The following is a 13,922-nucleotide window of genomic DNA, read 5'->3' on the forward strand; positions in this document are numbered from 1 at the left end:
CTAGGAGCCAATGAAGGTCTTTCAGGGCCAGTGCTATATGGTCTCGGTGGCTGCTCCCAGTCACCAGTCTAGCTGCCGCATTCTGGATTAGTTGTACTTTCCGGGTCACCTTCAAAGGTAGCCCCATGTAGAGTGCATTGCAGTAGTCCAAGTGAGAGATAACTAGAGCATGCACCACTCTGGAGAGACAGTCTGCAGGCAGGTAGGGTCTCAGCCTGCGTACCAGATGGACATTGGTGTCAAGATGTGGATGCTAGGATCCTGGGGTGGGAGGCATAAAAGATGGGGCTGTGCACCAGTGAAAGCATTGGATTGGCTTTGCTGGTGTGCCTGCAAAGCCCCAACCTCACCCCCACCCTCCCTCACCCCCACATCATCCTAGTACATTCTAGCAATGCTGGTGTCAGGGGGCCAGCACCATCCAACTATGCCAGCTACTTCTATGACTCTTGTGAGTTTATTTTCAGTAATATTAAACAGATTCTCTCTGCAGAGCTCTCTGGGACTTCAAATTAGGACCTTCTTTGTGGTGACTCCCAGTCCCCCTCCCCCCGATGTTAGACTAGCACTGACATTAGTTATGTTTTCAGCACCAGGTAAAAATATTTCTTTTTCTGTCGACTTTCCAGCTGAACAGCTCAGGACAATGTATATGATAGCTGAAAGGTGGGCCATGCCAGATTTTATATAGTTATTGATTGCTGTCATTTTAATAGATTTTATGATCATTTTCATGTTTGTGTGTGTTGTTGCCCCTCTGAGATCATTTCGTAATGACAGGTAGGATACAAATGTTAGAAATAAATAGAATTTTTTAAAAAGAAAAGAACCATAATTCACATAAACATTGTGAGGCAGTAGCAGGGTGCAGAAAAACTTAATTCAGCATCTAAATGCAATCAGTAATGAAACAAAATAATCTAGTTAGAGTGTTTACAAAATAATTAGCCTCCTGGTCTTATCTTTCATGCATTTCCCCCAGACAGTTCTTGTCCTTTGTTCCTGTTGTCTCTTGACACATAATAATAAGAGCTTGGCAGAAGTGTAAAAAAGTTTGAAGCAACTATGTCAAGAAATATTGGACAGTTATTTACATATAATTGAACAGATAATAGTCCTCCCTAATTATACGCACCACAATCTAACCAAAGTTATATACTTTTCCATTTGTTTCAGTAGGAGAGATGTTCAGCCTGATCCTGTGCCACTGTGTCCTAGCAATACTCTTAGGAGAACAGCAGTGGCTATGGGTTGTACTCAATGTCAGTTATACTCAGAGTAGGCCCATTGAAATTAATGGACATGAGTTAGTAAGGTTCATTTGTGTTAATAGGTGTACTAAGCATTGGATACAACTCTATTTGGCAGTGTGGTGCATTGGTTAGGGTGTTGGATTAGGACCTGGAAGAAGATCAGGGTTCAAATCCCCACTGAACCATGAAGCCCAATGGGTGACTTTCATCCAGTTACTGGCTCTCAGCTTAGCCTGCCTAACTTAACCATGCATGTTTACTTAGACATAAAGCTCACTATGTTTAGCTGGGCTTTCTCCCAAGCAAGTGTGTTTATGAGTGCAGCTCTTTTGGGGAATCAGTTCCATGGAACCCAGTGGAATTTACTTCTAAGTAAACATGCTGGAAGGACACAGGTGGCACTGTGGGTAAAACCTCAGCGCCTAGGACTTGCCGATCGCATGGTCAGCGGTTCGAATCCCCGCGGCGGGGTACGCTCATGTCGTTCGGTCCCAACCTAGCAGTTTGAAAGCACCCCTGGGTGCAAGTAGATAAATAGGGACCGCTTACCAGCGGGAAGGTAAACGGCGTTCCATGTGCTGCGCTGGCTCGCCAGATGCAGCTTGTCACGGTGGCCACATGACCCAGAAGTGTCTGCGGACAGCGCTGGCTCCCGGCCTATAGAGTGAGATGAGCGCACAACCCTAGAGTCTGTCAAGACTGGCCCGTACAGGCAGGGGTACCTTTACCTTTTAAACATGCTGGAAGTTGTACTGCAAAGTCTCACAATGGTCAGCAATTGAGCAACCACTTGACGTCTAAAAGTGCCTTAAGCATTTCCGTGAAAACCCCCTTTTCAAATGAAAAGGGAACACATGGCATTCCTATACATTCCACAGCTAAAAACATTCGTATGCACGCTTATCGAGATGCAAGTTTAAATATGGGTTTAAATATGCATAGAATTGGTTTATTTGTTGGAAATAAAGCCCATCAGTTTCAGGAGAACTTACTGTCAACTGTAACCATACTGACAGTTTCAGGACAGTTTGAGACTTGCCAAAATATTCTCATCTGACTAGGAAGCTCATCCATATGTGCATTAGAATCTCTTGTTAGAGCTCCATGTGCCACAGTTGTGATGGGTAAAATAAAATACAAGGGCATCACCTGGCCACAGTTCAACCTTTCTAAGAGTAGGGCCGAGCTGGTGTTTTTTCATGAACATTTTCACCCAATAAGAAAAGCATCCTCTTTTTATCATTTTTCCCCCAGAATGGGATGGTGCACATCACAGCAGCAGGGCTGCAATCCTCCTTTACCCCCCTGTTGCTCAAAGGTTTGTGGCACTGTGTGGGCACATTGTTGATGTGTCTGACAAACCACCCCCATCCCCATCTGCCTGTTAGAATTCCTGCTCCGTGATTGCAGTCATGGGATTTTTGTCTTTCACATGACGGTATATGTTTTGACTCCACAGAGTGGGAAGTGACGGAGACAGGATGTTTCTGTTACTGTGTTCCGTGAAGTGGGACTATTGTCCTTTGTTTTTCCCTTCTCTTTGCTGTCTGATGCTAGAGAGAGAGGGAGCCATGTCACAGTGCTCTGTGTGTGTTTATATGTAAATAAAGTAGATTAGCCAAAATGCTGAGTTGCTGAGGTCTGTTACGCAACTGCCCAAACTCTGCGGATCTCTAAGTGTACCGGTGTCAGTTGGCATCAGTCACTGTGATGTTCGGACTGAAGAAAACTTATGAAGTTCCTGAATGATCAGCCAGGAGGGAGGGAACATGCCAGTTGAGCATGTGTCTCTGCCAGAATACCCTCATTTCTCTTGAGACGGCTACCGTATTGGGGGGGGGGGAGATTGAGGTCCACCCACACAGCCCTGACCTTGCTACCACTTCCCCCCTCCAGTGGCATAGTGGGAGGGGGTAGAGGGGCCATGGCCCCAGGCACAAATTTTTTTTGGGGGTGCAACCAGATCCCCCCCAGGCACTAGCTGTCAACATGCAGAAGGCTGGGAGGCCAGCTGGCAAGCCCCAGCTGTGCCGTCTCCTTCCATCGGCCCATGCTCCGATGTAAATCAGTGACCCAGACTTCAAAAGCCAGGGTACGCAATTAGCAGAGTGTACTGCTCACACAGAATAGGCGTGAGGCTTGTGAAGTCATACCCTAACTACAGATTTATTAAACATAAATCAGAACAAAGAAACATGTCGCCTCTCTCTCATGTCGTCTCAGAACAGCAGAAGCAAAAGCTATACACAAATGGAAGTTCCCAGCATACTGTGCTGGAATGTAAACAGACATGTGACATGGAACAATTCCACACATCTGTTCCTTAAGGTGGAACGGAATTCTCAACACTAGCTTCCGCAGGGATCCCCATCTTACTCTGGCAAAGGTGGTAGAGCAGGTCAGATCCATGGTCAGACCCATGGCTAGCAAGCAGGGACAGAGGGAAGCAGGCAAGGGACAGCCCCACTGTGGCCCAGCCTGGCATTCCTCTCTGTGGGTGTCAGGGAGCTTTGCTTGAGAATCGCCACATCAACCCCTGCACAGGCAGGTAGGTACTACAGTGTGGCCTCACTTGGTGGCATTGGCGGCTTGCCTGCCCTGGGCACAGGCAACCCATGCTACACTGCTGCTGCCCCTTCTCCTCCTCTTCCTGGAAGGCAACAGCTAGGTTGCTGCTGGAAGGCTTTTCCTGCAGCTCTGCCCCAGTAAGTGATTCCCTGCTGTCTATATCGACTTAACAAACAGAAATCGGCAGCAAAACCAGACTAGCCATGTGAGAGAATCAGTTTTGTCAGGCTTAGAGGCTTTGGCAAAGCTCTAGCACTGCTGCACTCCTGCTTCAGTTAAGAAGTGGCTGAGTTGCCTTAGAAAAGGGCTCGATCAAACTGTTGCAGTTCAGGCTACAGAAAAGAGGGTTAAGGAGTCGTTTTCTCACATCTTGGTTCTTAGAGAGTGTGAACTGGTGTGGGGCAGGCAGGGTGAGCTGGCATGTAGTGCTGATGTTGCTGACCTTTCCGTCCCTTTTCAGCGGTGCAAATGCCCCCTATTGAGCATAGTGAGATCATGTCAATGAAAATGAAAGGATTTCTCGAAGGGTTTCTTGGTTCAGTTCTTGCCCTTCATTTTTCACTCCTTTATGTATCAAATAATATCATGGAAATATAAAGCTCTAGGCCAGTCTTCCATCATGGAACATTACTCTGTGTTGTATTGACACAATGTTTCATTTTTGTAAATGAACAGGTTGCAATCGTCAATGTATTATGAAAGGATGCTTTGACTTGTTTTAATGTAGGTCAAAATCCGTTTGGGTTTTGTGGTTTTTCTTCTTCTTCTTCTTCAGTTTTGTTCTAAGTATTATACCACCATTCTGGGCATTTCAAAAAGACTTCCTCCCACTTCAAAGACTGCCTTTAGAAAATTGCCTGAAGGTTTTAATTTCTGAAGGGAAAAATATCAGCTCACCTGTCTAAGTGTGTGAGTAAGCACATTTGCAGACTTGGGTTCAGTGGGAGTTTTCTTATTATATTTTAGATCAAATCTCTACTATTGAGGCCAAGTCAGAGGGTCAGTACCTCCATGTGTGAGAAGAGCGTTTGTCAGGAACCAATAATGTTTCCTTCCCTCAGATAACTTCTGCCTGGCTACCATTATAAGTTAACAGAGCTTTTGTATAGGTACATAGGAAAGACTCCTAAAAATAAGCAGGCATTTCTCTGTCTTGCAATTAAATATAGTGTTCACTCATTAACTTCCACCCATTCTATTTCTATAAACCTCCCCCCGTCTTCAAATCCAGATATTACAACTTCATTTTCTCTTTAATGCAAAAAGTCCATAAGTTTCCAATTCTTAATAAATATCAGTAATGATTTTTCTCCAATTAAACATGTTAACTTTGCCATCTCAGCTAAGTCCAATAATTTTATCAACCGTTCTTTCATAGTAGGTTGGGCTGTATCTTTCCGTCTTTGTGCATATAACAGTCTCACCGCTGCAATCATATATTGGAACTCTAAGCAGAATATTCAATGGGTTTTGTTTTTCCTTTCACAAAGAGGGATAAAGGACAAGTTAGAAAATTCCGAAGACTGTGTGGCCATAGTTTCAAGCCATAAATTTTCAAGAGTTCCTTAGCTTATGATAATTAGGAATAGAGCAATCATCTTTTTAAATTCACAAATATAGTGAAAACTTAGTGGCATCCATAACTCTGCTGTCCTGCTGTGTGCCGAAATATATCAATTTGATGAAAAGTAAATAAGAAAGCTGGAAAAGACCCCCTGATGTTGGGAAAGATTGAGGGCACAAGGAGAAGGGGACGACAGAGGACGAGATGGTTGGACGGTGTCCTCGAAGCTACAAACATGAGTCTGACCAAATTGCGGGAGGCAGTGGAAGACAGGAGTGCCTGGCGTGCTCTGGTCCATGGGGTCACGAAGAGTCGGACACGACTAAACGACTAAACAACAACAAATAAAGATTATTCTGAATCTTACATTTTTAAAATACAGACAATTTAAGAGGGATGAAATATTTGGATTTAGAATGGGTGATTCTGTTGATATCCAGTTTTGTTCCTTGCACATGTGTTCACTTGTAAGTTCATTCCATTCCATTCCCATATTTAAAGTCTGCACTGAAATCTGCAAATAAGTTAAATACATAATTTTAATGGATTGTCTCTCAACATGCACAACCCTCATCTGCTTTGTCCCAGCAATCATTTTAAAAACATATTTCAGTTTTGTGTTTTTAGCCAAGAACTGCATCAGAACATTCAGGAAGTGTGAAAGCTTGTCGAAAACTCCATTTCAATCTGCACATTAGGCCAGGAGGTGCAGCAGATCAAAATCATTCAGGGAGATCAAATCCCTCTAGGTTCCCTAGTTGGGTTTAAACTGATTTCATCACACAATTAAATGCTGGAGGGAAGAGTGGAGTCGGTTGTTTTGTTTTTCATTGTACAGAAGTCTCGTTAAAAAGGGGGGGGGAGCTTTGTAAAGGACACCCTTTGTTGTTGTTTTGCTTCAAAGCTTAGACAGAGGTGGCTGCATAGCAGCACCTCATCAAAACTGGCTGGAATTTCCTGCTAGTGTGCTGTGCTTTCTATAGCTATTAAACTCTGTGGCAAGCCAAATGCATTTGGCCTTGTAGGCTGAGCCTTAATCCACATGTGCTCATTTAAATGGGAGGGGAACCCAGCAAGAAATGAAGAAGCCAGCCTGGCTGAATTCTTTTTTTCTCCAGTTTGACGTAGTAAATCACTTTGGTAGCACAGTAGCTGGAAACAGTGAAGTGAGGACTGCTCAAGTAAAGGTCAGTCCTGCTAAGCCAAGCAAAAGGCCTCTGGTACCCTACCACCACGTAAATAAAGGGAGCAGCATGCCTTGAAGTCACTTAAAGGTTAAATGAGGACTTGGCAGAGATATAAATAAACTGAAAAACAAGTAAACAGAAAGGAAAAGACTCGTTCTGAAAGAAAATTAAGCTTGCAGGAGATAGAGAATGGATTCTAGTAAGTGACTGCAGGGAGTTCTGCCAGTAAGGCCAGGAGGCCTAAGATTATTTTATAATGTTGCTTCATAAGAGCAAGAAGGTCACCAAATGGCTGGGACATGTGTGGAAATTTGTCCATAAAAATCCATGGCATTTGACTGGGTGAAGAAGCGCCAGCTCAGCTTGCCTTCCCAGATGGCTTTACCACAATGATTTCCTTTGGCTCCTGCTGCTCCCTTTTTCTGGGGTGGGGTGGGGTGGCGGGAACACATCCCCCACCCCCGACGTAGTTGGCCTCTCATGAGCCTCAATCAGCATAGCCAAAATTAAAGAATCAAAACCACATAGAATAATAGAGTCATAGAGTTGGAAGACACCCTGAGGGACATCTAGTCTCAACCCCCTGCAATGCAGGAATCTCTTCCAAAGCATCCATAGCAGAAGACCATCCAACCTCTGCTTAAAATCTCCAATGAAGGAGATTCCACCACCCTCCAAGGGAGTCCATTCCACTGCTTCTCACATAGGCTTCCTCAACCTCAGCCCTCCTGATGTTTTTGGCCTACAACTCCCATGATCCCTAGCTAGCAGGACCAGTGGTTAGGGATGATGGGAACTGTAGCCTCAAAACATCTGGAGGGCTGAGGTTGAGGAAGCCTGTTCTAACAAGTCTTACTATCAGCAAGGTCTTCCTAATGTTTTGCTGGAATCTCCTTTTCTGTAACTTGAAGCCATTCATTTGAGTCCTACCCTCTGTAGTAGGAGATAACAAGCTTGCTCCATCTTCCAACTTAGATGTTTGAAGATACCTATCATATCTCATCTCAGGCTTTTCTTTTCCAGGCTAAACATACCCAGCTCCTTCAACCATTCCTCATAAGGCTTGGGTTTCATTCCCTTTATGATATTGGTTGCCGTCCTCTGTACATGTTCCAGCTTGCCATTGTCCTTTTTTAAATCATGGTCCCCAGAACTAGACACAGTACTACAGTTGTGGTATGGACAAGGCAGACAGAGTGGTCCTATTACTTCCCTTGATCTGGACACTATACTTCTGTTGATGCAGCCTAGTTTTTTTGCTGCTGCATCACACTGTCTACTCATGTTAAGCCAGTGGTCTACTAAGACCCCTGGATTCTTTTCCTATGTACTACTAGCAAGCCAGGTGTTGCCCGTCTTATATTTGTAAAGCTGGTTATTCCTGCCAGAGTGTAGAAGCTGACATTTGTCCCTACTGAAATTCCTTTTTGTTAGTTTAGGCTCAGTTCTCCAATCTATTAAGGTCATCATGAATCCCAATTCTATCTTCAGTGGCATTAGCTACCCGCCCCAGTTTGGTATCATCTGAAAATTTGATGGCCATCTCCTCAATGCCTTCATCCAAGTTGTTTATAAAGATGTTGAACAGCAATGAGCCCAGGACAGAACCCTGCAGCACCCCACTTGTCACTTTTTTCCAGGATGGTGAGGAACCATTAGTGAGCGTTCTTTGGGTTCGGTCAGTCAACCAGGTGCAAATCTACCTAACCGAAGCCTGATCCAGCCCACATTTTACATCTGGAGGACTTCAGGTTCCCCATGGCTGCTTTGCACCTATTCAGGGAGAGAAAAATCATTCCAAAACACTTCTACATGTGTTCACATATAAGTTCCTCCTGTTTCCATATTAATCTGCTGAACAAAACAAAAATGTGGAATAATGTATGAAATCCAGGACGTAACTACATTCCAATCTGTACATCAGTGCAGGAAGTGAGAATAAAGTCAGTTTGTACTGGAATTCATAAAGATCAAATTTCTTCAGCATAGCTAGATCATTGTCTCTATCTACTATTGCATCTTCATCCTCATTTCAGCCTGCTGCCTCTTAACACCTCTTCATTTCAGTCCCATTGAGTTATTTGTAGGAAGGATCAAAATGGACTTCCAAATCATTGTCCTTTGGAGATAGCAGGTATGATTTGGATGCATAAATTGCACTGCAATCCTATGTCCATTTACTTGGGAATGAGCCCTGTTGAAAATATGACCAATGCCTGAGAAAACACACATGGAATTTTGCTGTTATGCACTGAAATAAATTTGGGGGAAATGCCTAAACAGCAGGTTTTCGAATTTGTTTCAAAGCTGACGAAATACTGGTTTCCTGCATATCATGGCAAATCAGGAGCTGAGCTCAGGAAGGCATGTTCCGTCTCCCTTTAATGCCCCCTGTAATTCTAAAGAATTTGAGTGTGGCTTTTCAAATCATAGGTATTGAGGGAAGAATGGCTAGCATTAGCCATAGTTTGCATCAGTGCATCAGTTCAGCAGTACATGGTTAAATCCTAGCTAGAAAATGGAAGATGTCATCCTGTCAAAACAAAATGTCAAAACAACAAGAGTCTTCAAAATTTCAGCTAGATAGCGCCATTTTTAAAAATTAGTTTTGGGAGTACATGCATGCATACTTAACTGATGGCAGCATTCCCTTTACCCTAAACTCACTGAGAAGCAAGGAGGAGGAGATGGAGGAGCATCACAACTACTGTTGGAAAACCAAAGCTCTCTCCCCTTGAGCCCACCAGTCCAATTAATGGAAGGTTCAGGGTCCAGAACATGGGGCCATCATTGATACTGTGGATTCCACGTGATACTGAAGTTGGCCCAATACAATTTGTTTCAGAAAGCGGAGGAGGGAAGAAAAGGCAATGCACTCCCTTGAGGCTGGTTCCTAATTTGCAAACCAGGGTTTGGAGCTAATGTTAGATCTGGAATTACATTTCCTTCCTCCCCTCCCCTCTCCTCTCCTCATCCCCTTTCCCTTTTGTTTCTCAATTCAATTTGTGACAAATTAATAGCTTTGCTATGACTGGTCAGGTAATAAAGTGTTTTGCAGACCTTTAAAGTGCCTTTTCACATTTCATTTTCAGACACGCTATCCAGACAGAAAGCTGGGAAGGGCATATTAAGTGCAGCATAAAAGGTGAATGGGGAGAGGGTCACTTGAACATGACAGTTTTAAAATGTAGCACTCCTATCCACAGTCAGACTGGTTATTTACTGCGTGCTCATAGCTGTGTGTGCTGACTGTTGTTTGGAAAGCATAAATTTCAGAAGCTCAGAAACATCAGAAGGGTAACGTAAAAGTCTACCTACTTCTGGCCATGAAGATTTACACAGAGCAAAGGCAGTGCCAGAAATGTTTGTCTTTCGTCTTAGAACAAATTTTGTGGCTGATGTCAGGTCAACTTGTATTTCTCTCTTGTATGTATGTTTGCTTTATAGTCCCATTTTCAAAGGTGTGTATTAAAAGGGCAATCGGAGGTCATGGACTCGGATAAATGTTATGGGATGCAATGTCTTGCGGGGGGGGGGCAGGAATATTTTTATACAGGGTTAGCACAACTCAGTAGACAGTGCAAGTAAGTGCTTGGGACAACAGAATTCAAAAGGTACTAAGCTAAAGTCCTAGAGAGAGGAGTGTAGTTGTTTACTTCCCACAAACGCCAATGAATGAGGAGATATCAGGATCTAGAAGCCTGAGGGGCAGGAAGTGTGAGGCACTTTTCATGCTTCCTCTGACTTTATTTGTTCATTTATTCCTTAGTGCGAGTTTACTCTGCCCTTCAAAGTGTTCCCAGAATGGTGCATAAAGTAGAGAGGTGGAGGGGGGGGGAATGCAGCAAATCAATTAAATACAAAGCATATGGGAGAAAATAGGCACAGCAAAATCTAAAGATTGCATCAAAGCCTTCAGCAGAAGTAAAAGAAGCAGAGATCTAAAGGTCTGGGAAAAATAAAAAAGGATCTGTCCAAGGTACTGAAAGATCCAACAAGAACATTCAACCAAATGACCTATAAATTAGGTGAAATTTGCATTAAAATGCTGATGACTTTTCCTGAGAATTTTACAAATATATATTTTTTTAAAGTTTGTTTTTTAAAAAAGAATTCCTGTAGAATATAGAGAACTGAATTTAGGATTGGGAAAATGAGATACTGAGAGAATTGAAACTGATAGAACCTTCCACCCCTTTCTGGAAATTAGTATGTGTGGGGGTTTTTTGTTTCATTGGTTGGTTCTTATGTTCTGGTTAATGAGATGAAAATATGATGGAGCCAAAACAGCAGGTCCTTATCCTCATTCTAATCATTTAGGAGCAGGGGAAAGAGGCTGCAATGGAGAAAACTGCAATGGAGAACACTCTTAGATCTAGATCTAGTATAACTAAATCCTTTCTTGCTGTCTTCTTTATGTGTTTCATATAGTTGTCGATAATGCAACCAACTCTGAAAGTGGTCTTTGATCTCATCATAATCTCTTAATTTCCATTTTCCATCATGTTCCTTTAATAAATCAACATATGTGAGCCATTTTCCTTTCGAATTGGTTCAATGTTCTCAATTGCACACATGCGCACTGGGTCTGTCATCGCCCACCCTCCTTCCCAAGGGGAGTTAATGTACTTTCAACAGCTTCTCAATGGACACAGATTCTAGATCTGAAACTTTTCTTCAGCATAGGAATACAAAGAAAATGCTTACAACCATCTCCTGAATTTTGTATCGCTGCTCTAGGTCACAGGATCCCTGTCATACACAAAAAGATGGCGAGACCGATACACATTTACATGTAGAAGTTGTAATAAATCTGGGGTTGTCCCATGAGAGCATCTCTAGCATATGAGCTAACAAGAAAGTAACATATTATATAAAAAATAATTATCCCAAGGTCTACTGCCAGCTGAAACGCATCAATCTTCCCTGGGCATAAATTGGAGCAGAATTACAGCTCTACAAAGATGTCTTTAAAGGTCGCTAATCAGGTAAATCTCTTGAATGGTGTTAGAAAGTGCAAATTCCATAATTACCTGCCTTTTCTAAAACCGATCTAGTTTTAGAGGAGATCACGCACCAAATTCTGTTTCAGCAATGCATGAGCTAATGGATTTGATACGGCTGTAGCAGCCCTTAGAGATTATATGCAAGTGAGCATGTACGCACACACATTCTTGTTTTTGAGAACATTTTCCAATCATTTGAGTAGTCAGGAATGGTAGTCAAGAATGACTTTACAATTTCCTTGTCCAGGGAAAGGGAACAGTGCCTTGAATTCTTGCCATGAGAGGATCCTTTGTTGCTAGCTAACCGCCCCCACTCCCACATTGCATTTCATTAGAGACACTCAAAACCTCATTATTCTATCAACTCAGTTGATCTTCCCACCTACACCATTAACATTTCCACCTTCTAGAATTGTATGCCTTTCAATTCTCTTTGTTTGTTTGTTCATTTATTTGAATGAGATGCTCTTGGTGGCTAGCTAGCCACCTAGCACACTAGGATTTTCTAAAGTTCAAAGTTTTAACCTCCTTTCCTGGAGTTACTTTGGAGAAGAAGGAGAGGAGGAAGAAGAAGAAGAAGAAGAAGAAGAAGAAGAAGAAGAAGAAGAAGAAGAAGAAGTCGCCATAGCAGTAAAATAAAGTAAAATGCACTGAAGATGGAGGTAAGAACAACTAGAGAAAATACATCTAGGGGTTTACATCAATAATCAAATAATAGATCTTATTTTAATCGCCCCCGCTAAAAACCTTGCAGTTTTTGCTGATCATCTTGATCTGCTAAAACAGCGGTTCTCAACCTGTGGGTCCCCAGATGTTGTTGGACTACAACTCCCATCATCCCTGAGCTCTGGCCTTGCTAGCTAGGGGTGATGGGAGTTGTAGGTCAACGACATCTAGGGACTCACAGGTTGAGAAAGGCTGTGATGATACAGATGATCAAGATGAGAGCCAGTGTGGTGTAGTGGTTAAGAACGGTGGACTCGTAATCTCGTGAACTGGGTTCGCTTCCCTGCTCCTCCATATGCAGCTGCTGGGTGACCTTGGGCTAGTCACACTTCTCTGAAGTCTCTCAGCCTCACTCACCTCACAGAGTGTTTGTTGTGGGGGAGGAAGGGAAAGGGGAATGTTAGAAAGCATACAGTAGCAATGGTTGAGCAACCTGGCATGGACAATAACAGAGGGGCAATAATCTGACTCCTCAAATCTTTATAAAGAGTGCAAGCCAGAAGCACATGAGCCAGTGCCGGATTTACGTATAAGCTAAACAAGCTACAGCTTAGGGCCCCACTCTTGCGGGCCCCCAAAAAATTAAAGGAAAAAACCTGGATGTACATTTCCAAAATATAAGATAAAAAACAAACACAGTAAAATAAAATCTACATACAGCAACAGTGTTTTGTGTTGTGTATGGACCTATTAGGTCCATAAATTACCATCTAGCATATATTCAACACAAAAAAACAGTGACAATTTTTTGTTGACAAAGGACAGCTGGACATATAAAGGGCCTCATTACCTTCAGTAGCTTAGGGCCCCATCAAACCTAAATCCGGCCCTCACATGAGCCACTGACTCAATACTGCCATGTCCACAATGGACTTATAAGAGTTTTCAACAAATATTATGCTATCCCTCAATCTAATGTTCCTCTGAAAACTGTGTAATAGATAGATACTGTACAGCTTTTTTTACTGTACAGCTGCATCTGATTTTACTGTACAGCTGCATCTGATTATGTGAGGTAACACCCTTCTCACTTTTGAACCAGATGGTACAGATGATCAAGATGAGAGCCAGTGTGGTGTAGCGGTTAAGAGCAGTGGACTCGTAATCTGGTGAACCGGGTTCACTTCCCCGCTCCTCCACATGCAGCTGCTGGGTGACCTTGGGCCAGTCACACTTCTCTGAAGTCTCTCAGCCCCACTCACCTCACAGAGTGTTTGTTGTGGGGGAGGAAGGGAAAGGAGAATGTTAGCTGCTTTGAGACTCCTTCGGGTAGTGATAAAGTGGGATATCAAATCCAACTCTTCCTCTTCTTCTTCTGTCTACTTGGGGGGGGGGGTGGCTCATAAGAAATTGTAACTGAATCAGCTTCCTAAGAAAGCTGAGGCTCTTTCATTCTCCTCCAGTGCCAGGTGAGAACAGAAGCCTTGTAATAACAGCACAGATTTATGGCAGCCGTCGGAAGTCAGGCAAGAAATGAGGTACTTGCCTTGTTATTGGGCCTTACTACTCATGATGGAAGAGTCATCAGAGCAATGGAAGGTGAGAAGACATTTCTGTTGATCCAGAGGCAATTCTGTTTAGGATAGCTGCTCACTTTTGAGAATCCTGGAGCATCTAT

The sequence above is a fragment of the Podarcis raffonei genome, chromosome 7 (genome assembly GCF_027172205.1).
Source record: "Podarcis raffonei isolate rPodRaf1 chromosome 7, rPodRaf1.pri, whole genome shotgun sequence".
NCBI classification, from domain to species: Eukaryota; Metazoa; Chordata; class Lepidosauria; order Squamata; family Lacertidae; genus Podarcis; species Podarcis raffonei.